Here is an 8417-nt window from a genome sequence, read left to right as displayed (position 1 = left end):
ATGTTATTCTTGACTCCTGGACATCAAGCATTCAATTGCAAACTGTTTTCATGAATATAATAAGCAATGAGTCCTTTACCAAAACTACGAAATGCAAGTCCCCTAGGCTCAGAGTTATGAATTTAGTTTGGGGCTAGTTTGAGAGATGATGTGAATTCATTATATATAGAATATTCTTTACTCATGGACATTTAGCAGGCAAAATTTTTGCATAATTAGATAAGTACTTAACCTTTCACCAAAATTTTATTGGGAGTGGGCGTAGTTTGTCATGGTTTGAAAACATATTTCGTCTTTGAAAATATTCCTGTTTTCCGCTGGATGTCAAGCACTCAAACTATTGGCATGGTTATGATAAGCAATGAGTCCTATACCACATTTGTGAAATTCATGATCCCTGGAATAAAGGGTTGAGGCTCCAGGTAGCTACAAAGTTGTTCATGTGTTAAAGGTGCAATACTTCTTGTAAAATCTTCTTCTGGACATCTAGCAGGCAAACTGTTTGCATTAAAATAATTTGTACATTTTACCAAAATTGTGATATTCGTGGCCCCTAAATCCAGGTATTAATACATTACATCTTTGAATATCTTCTTTCTATTTAAGAACATTTAGCAGGCAAACTGTTTCTTTGATAATGGTTAACAATGAGTCTAATGGTTAACAATGAGTCCTCTACCAAAAAATCTCGCTGACCCATGCTTCAGGCTCTAGGACGGAGTGAGTTGGTAATATATTGAAAAAAATATATATATATTACACAGTTGAAAACTCTGCTTTTTGGCGAACTATTTGAACAATTATAGTAAGTACCAAAAGAGTAATTCATGGTTCCTGGATCTATGGTACGGGACGAAGGTTGGGCTAAGTTGTTTAAGTACATTACACCTTTGTAAATCTTTTCTTGTAGGACATGTAGTTTTAATAAATGATCACAATTAGTACTGAGTTAGCCTGATCCTCAGGTTCTGAAAATCAGGGGCTGAGTAATTGAAAATGCTCACAAAAATGTCTCTATATTCTCAATGTAATGTGTTTTAAACCATGGTATTTCTTCAAAGTTCATCATTAAAGTTAATCACATTATAAAGGGAAAAATTATCAAATCTTCAATATGTTTTCCGGAAACACAAAAAAGCATCCACAATGCATTTTCTAACTGAAAATTAGTCAGTGTATATGTTTTAGGATAAAAAAAATTAGTTATCTAGGCATGCAAGCAATCACAGATCACTTCTACTTTCAAATCACGCTAATCAATATTGGTGTTTAAGACTAGATGAATGGAAAGAAAATTAGATTTTTCTAAAAATGTATTTTTATTATTTTTTTTTAATTTTATTTATCTATTTTTGCTTTTTTGGGGATCTTTTTACAAGACAGTTTCTAAGGCTTGAAAAATCCTTGCATCATATTGAGTTGCATGAAATGAAAATTGTTGCTCTAAAAAAATTTCAATTTTAAGCTTCGTTTTGAGTAGCTGCAGATCTGTAGCTCGCTGGTCTGAAAAAAATTAGGATGGACGACAAGAGAGCTACAATGCCATCTATTGAAAAAAAAATATAAAAAAAAAAAATATAGTAAAATTCATTCCATGAAAAAGTTACTTTTCGTTAACTTGACCTCTAGCCTCAATTTTTAAATCATTTACATTGAACACTTTCAGGCCTAATTACACACTGTTACAAATTTCATCTACGAAAATAAAAAATCCTAACATTGATTTTCATCAACAACAAAAGCCTTAATCTTTAAGAGTTCATCAGTAAGAGTTACCTTTCTTAAATTTTCTTTATACAATAAATATATATAATAAAGTTAATATGTATGTACATGGTAAAATTATTTTTTTGACGGCGTGAAATATTGCAAATGAAAAAACATTTTAGTAAACAAGTAACAATTGAAGAATAGGATTTTTTGATGATATTCTTTAGAACTTATCTCTCCAATCAGAGGGTCGTCAGATCTTAATGTAATGGCTTGGGTGATTTTGTTGCCGATAGTCTTTTTGTTCAGGCTGATTTGACAAATTCTCTACCTTTTTTTTCTACAGATTCTACAAATTCTGATGAGGCAAATATTAGAAAAAGTGAGTATATTTTTTTTCTACAATTCTTTAAAAATTTTTTGTTTTTACTTTAATTTTGTCAAATATTACTGATATTATATATAGCGAAACAAATCTGTCTACATGAAAACCATGGAAATTATTAGACATATAAATGCGAATTTTAACTTATCAAAATACTTTAAAGACCTTAAAAAATTTTAGTTTAATAAAGAAGTTTACTGGAGACGTTAAAAAAATGGTCCGGTATTTTTGCGATTTTTGTGTAGTTAATCTGCGTGTTTAGTGACCATTTATGACGTGAAAAATGTAGCACATGTTGATGACTCTACTTTCATTACTGATATTAATTAATCGGAACATCTATACTTAACCAGTCTTCGAAAAAACAAGTTTTGATGTAGAGTCGATGAAGGCGATTCCATTTGAGTTATCCAAAAAAAAAAATAATAAATAAAATAATAAATAAATAAAAAATAAAAATAAATAAATAAATAAATAAATAAATAAATAATAATAATTCTACGCTTTTTTAACCTAAAAATCGAAATCTACGATTAAAAGTTTTCGACCTTCAATAATTCCCGTGTTCCCTAAACACACAATAACCTGGCAATGCACCTCTCAATATTGCATTCACTCTGTCTGCTACATCATTGTACCCAAAATTAACCTTAAATTTTTGCAATAACTTGCATACAATTTTTTTTCGCAACATTATAGAGGCGATGCATCACCGATTCCACAGTTTCAATTTCTTCGGCCAACAATGTAGGATCTGTACTGGGAACGATGTCGTTCTCCCCAATCATTAAAACAACTACCTCGGGACCTAAAGCAAATACACTCTCCGCATACTTAGATATTATATCCCGTACCTTGCTTCCACCCACACCCCTGTACAAAACGGAATGCGTTTTTCCCAGACCAAGATTCGCAGAATATCTAATGTCATCACTATGTTTCAAAAATTCGTGAAAACGACGCACAATTGAATAACCAAGAATGACAGCCGAAGTTTTGCCCATTGAAGACATGATAAATAGAGGATATTCAATGTTTTGTAGATGAATTTGGAGTTTATTTCACGAGTGGGACAGGATTTTTTGACATTTTCACTGGTGCGAGGCACGAGTGAAAATATCAAAAAATCCTGTCTCACAAGTGAAATAAATTCCACATTCATCTACAAAACACTGAATTTTCTGTTTATTATATTTTCTTTGATTTTTCCCTTTGACTCTGACTTTTTGTAACATGTTGTCGTAGGCTGTGACGTCAAAGTTGAGCGGTTGAGACGTCATAGCTTAGCGATTGTGAGATTGAAAAACGTTGTAAACATGGATTTTTAAGAACATATTTGGAGAAACTTTGGCAGTCTGATTCTCTGTCAGGATGGTTCCTTTACTCTCCCTCTATCTTATAACAGGCCAGGGAGTATATTTTAAACACCCTTCGTGATGGGAAGGAAAATCGAGAGTTTTGCCGCACTTCTGATATTTTCACACTGTGAGATTACAGTTTTGATATCCTTTCACACTGTGTCAGAATATCAGTTTTATTCAATAAATAAATTACAGTATTTCACTGTTGAAAATGTAATAAAATAGTTCACTCACCAAATACTTAATATAGCAGGGCAAACACGGACCTCAAAATTTAGAGGTGGGATCAGGTGCCATGGAGGAGTGAGCATCCCCTGCCGACCGGTAACACCGGTAACACCCGCCGTGTGCTCCTTGTCATGATCGAGAAACAAAAACCGGAAATATCCGTAGACAGTTCAGTGCATAAATAATGGCCTAACAATCAGTATGAAAAACGTCAGTCAGCATTTGACTCAATGACAGGTTGTATGTGCTGACAACTTGAGGTCATTGTATCGACCGCAAAACTTGCGAAAAGATGACTTCAAACGAGACTGTTGATATCCTTGTTTCGTCAACTTGTTTGCCAGTAGCTTGCCTCGTTTTAGAAATTGTTCATACGTGGAGAATGCTCTTGCATATCGAATCAACTGAGAGACATAAACCCCATATGTAGGTGATAAAGGTATATTGCTACATAAGTAAGGGAAGTTGACGATTGAAAAGTTGAAGTCATCACGTTTATCATGAGAAGAGGCAGAGTGACCAGAATCTTAATTGTTAGATTTTGATTGATCTCTGCCTCTCCTAAGACATGAAACAAAATGACCATTATTATACATCACTATACAATATTTCAGACTTGAACTTTCAAGGAGGACATATTGACTACAATAAAAATTTTTTTAGTAAACTTTTTTTTTTCTATATTCGATGGATTGATTATTACTACACTTCTTATATTAATTAAAATTTCCTACAGCATCTGAAGAGTATATATGCGAGTTTGAAACTAATACTATAAGTTTTGAAAAGAGAATATGAAGGAATTTATCAGAATCTAAAGATGAATTCAGGAACATTTTTTTTTTAAAAAAATATCTGTCTAATATTTAATGGTCTTTTCATATGGTAAGAAATGTTTCTGTGCTACATGTGAACATATTATACGATGTTTTTTTTAAACTCCTCAACAGCTCAAAAATTATCTTCTACGTCTTGATGTTTAACATGAAGTGTTAATTTAGATTTTATTAACTGATAACTATTTCTTTATTTTCACTAGTATGGAACGCTTCTGAAGGAACCAAAGACTGCAGAGGAACTACAGGTAAATATTGCCATTACCAATTTTCACACAATTTAAAGGTATGGCATTGTACCAGTATGATGAAAACGACAGTTTGATAGATATTGATAATCAAATATTCACAGAAAAGACGGTATAGTAAATTTAGAACGTTGATCGTTTATTTCGAGTATCATTGATTAAAAATTAAAATGCATAATACGAGGGGTTATCAAAAAGTTCGTGGACTAGCGCCATAAGATTAAAACCGCTTTAGGTACATCAATGAATTTTAAAACATTTAGTTAGCATCATCTTTTCTATCTATAGAATAAACCATAAATCATAAGTTTTATTTTTTAAATAAATTTTTAATGTTTTTGTAAGCAATTGTATGTCCAGGCGGCGCAACCTCCAATATGACGTTTTTTCTACCTGAGTGTAACTGAGAAAAACTCTTTGATATGAACATTTGTCATCAAAAAATCATGTTATTTCAGGCATGTGGTGCAACACAATTGTTCTGTAAAATTTGCAATTTTTACCCCATTCTGTACGTTCTATCAAATTTTATAGTAAATTTTATATGGAGTGTCCAAAAAATTAAGGCTTGAAAATGACGTCAAAAAGGGGGAGGGGTTTCTTTTTCCACCATTCTATAAAGTTTCGAACCTGGAAAGACTGGTATAGACCTACGGAATGTTAAAACGGGCAAAAGAGAAATAAAATCCATCCAGAGTACTTGTTTTTAAATGCCCAAAAAGATTCAGAGAGATGAAAGATGCACAGTTAATGTCGATTTGTAGTCAGGGTGTCAAAAATCAGTCACGTCGAAAAGTGACGTTGATCATGTGTTGTAGAATTTGAACTCCAACAAGCTAAGTATTATGGCATAATCAAGTGAGGATCTTTCCCTTTGTATAGATCAAGTTACAATATTATATGTTTTGAAAGCAGCTGTTCATGACATTATAAAGTCATATAAACAAGATGGGCTTCAGCCCTTACTTAACTCCAAATAATCTCATCAAGATAAGTGTATGGGGTAGAGAGAGTGGACAATGAGAGACAATGACGTTGTCGAGCGTCATGAAACTAAACGCCGACAGCGCCGGGTGATCATAGAATGTCTTTTTTATTTTTGAATAATTTGGAAACTTATCAACGTATCGAGCTAAAATTTTCAACACTTCTTAAACTTTTGTTGTTTTATGTTACTTATAAATTTTGTAAGCACAGACTGTATAGTATTAATTTTATCGCATCAGTCCACGAACTTTTTGATAACCCCTCGTATATAGATTTTTTTTAATTACAAAGTCGATATTGAAAACATATCCCTTCACCCTCCTTGTTGATAGGCATTTATCATAAAACATATTTATATACTACTACTAAATATCATGAAAGTATTGATCATTTATCTTAAATCCGAGCATACATGTATATTTGAAAAATACTATTTCTAGCTCACTTCATGTAATATCAATGCAGGTTATCTCCAATCCTTAATCCATGTACTTTTAAAAAATAGAAAAGTTTCATGTTTCTAGAAGTCTTAAAGACCCCAACCTTTTCAAAATTCACTATTTAAGACACCATAAGTTCATCGTGTGACCTGTTGCTTTTGGAACGCGAGTGTATGTATCGTGTATCTGTATGCATGAATTTACCTTTAAACTATTCAGGTTTCCATGGAGTTAAAGGTGTGTACTAAGATCTCAATCTTTGCTTCTAAACTTCAGCTGACAAACTGCTTGGTTATAATAAACAATAAGTTTTCCACTGGAGGTATATGTTTCCATATCTGCTAGGTCATGGGTTCAGGTCCAGGGTTAGGGCAGGTTAATTGAAAACTAGTATTGATAACATTCTACATATTTAAAACTTTCCTTTTCGGGGGGGGGGGGGGGGAAATGCCATATAAAAGAAAACAAGCTACTTTTATAATTTGGATGACCTTAAAAACATAACAAATACACAAGAAACAGACCTTTTCGTAAAATAAATATACATGTACATAAAAGCAAAATCAGCGATTTAGTGTAAAATTTATTAAAGTGTAATTTTACAGATAAAATTTAAATTTTACAGATTAATGTGTCAAATTTACAGATTTAAGTATAAATTTTACAGATTAATGTATTGATTTTAAAGGTTAAATAAATTTTACAGATTTTAAAAAGTGTAAATTTTACAAATTAAAATGTAGAAAATGAAAAATAAAAAAAAAGTGGCCGTGATACAATTCCGTAAGAAATAGCAATTTCTATGAAAATCTTTCAAATGGCCACTCCTCCTTTAGTTTTAGTCCAATTTCTTTAACACTTATAGATCAAAATAATGATTCGATGTATCTTTTTTCAGATGAACAATGTTGCAATATTTTTTAAAGAAAAAAATGTGTGTGAGTCATTGTAACGACCATAGAACTTACGAAATGATGACTTTAAAAGAGACTGCTAATATTCTTGTTTCATCAACTTGTTTGTCAATAATTTACCTCGTTTTAGAAATTGTACATACGTAGAGCATGCTCTTGTGTATCGAATCAACCGAGAGATATAAACCCCGTATATAGGTGATGAAGGTATATTCTTGCATAGGTAAAGGAAGTTGACGATTGAAAAGTTAAAGTCATCACGTTTATCATAAAGCATGGTTGTTAGATTAACATTAACGTCTTTTTCAAGTAAAATATCCAAATATGAAACAGATGTGTCAGACTCCATGGTATCTTTTATCACAAACTCACCGGGAAATATCATATCGACCTAAGAATGGAAATAACCATTGTTAATTGACAATACGTCGTCGATATATCTAAATGTCGAGTTGAAGGCCACAGCAAGTGTTTTCTTTCTTTTCACGTATAAGATTTTGGACAAATTCTGCTTCAATTGAATACATAAATGGTCTGCTAATAACGGGGCGCAATTGGTACCCATGGGAATTCCAACAGATTGTTGGAAGACCTGGTCTCCAAAAAATACATAGATATTGTCAATCAGAAACTCAAGCATCTTTTTAATGTCAACTTCAGAGTACTTGTGTGTACAATCAGAATGTTTTTAACAAAATAATTTTGCAAATGACCAATGACAAGGTATATAAATTTACGAGTTCCATTTTTATTGAAAAAGCAATGATATTAAATAGCCTGGACTTTAATTTATCGTGGGGATTGGTTGTGTATAAAGTTGAAAAGTCGTAAGTTTTGAAGCTGTAAAATCTTTTGATTTCAAATTTTTCCAAAAGTTCCAAGGAATTTTTAAGTATGCACATCTGATTTACACCACTTCTCGAATATATTGTCGCACAGTACTCTTGAAGTTTCTCCTTCACTTCTGTTAATATCTTAGTGAGGAGTAAAGAAAGAGGCTTGGTTGAACATTTACCGGAGCCCGCTATGTATCTTTGTTTGTAAGGATTTTTATGAAGTTTCGGAATCCAATATAGATGTGGTAATTCAAATTCATTTTGGTTGTTTGGAATATTAAAAATATAGAAGTATAAGCCTTGTCTTTCTTTTGTTTTATATAAATATATATTTTTAGAAGAAAATAATAACACGAATCCTGAAATAAAAACAAGAGCTTTATCTTCTATAGAGGGAACATACATCAGAAACACAGGTTGAATTGTCAACTTTTAAACTTATCTCTAAGCAAGATGTCTTTGTGAAACACTG

This window comes from Saccostrea echinata, unplaced genomic scaffold, assembly GCF_033153115.1.
Source record: "Saccostrea echinata isolate AGI-Se365-2 ecotype Australia unplaced genomic scaffold, CSIRO_AGI_Sech_v1 ptg000022l, whole genome shotgun sequence".
Taxonomy (NCBI): Eukaryota; Metazoa; Mollusca; class Bivalvia; order Ostreida; family Ostreidae; genus Saccostrea; species Saccostrea echinata.
The sequence above is the reverse complement of the archived record's forward strand: the minus strand, read 5'-3'. Positions refer to the sequence as shown.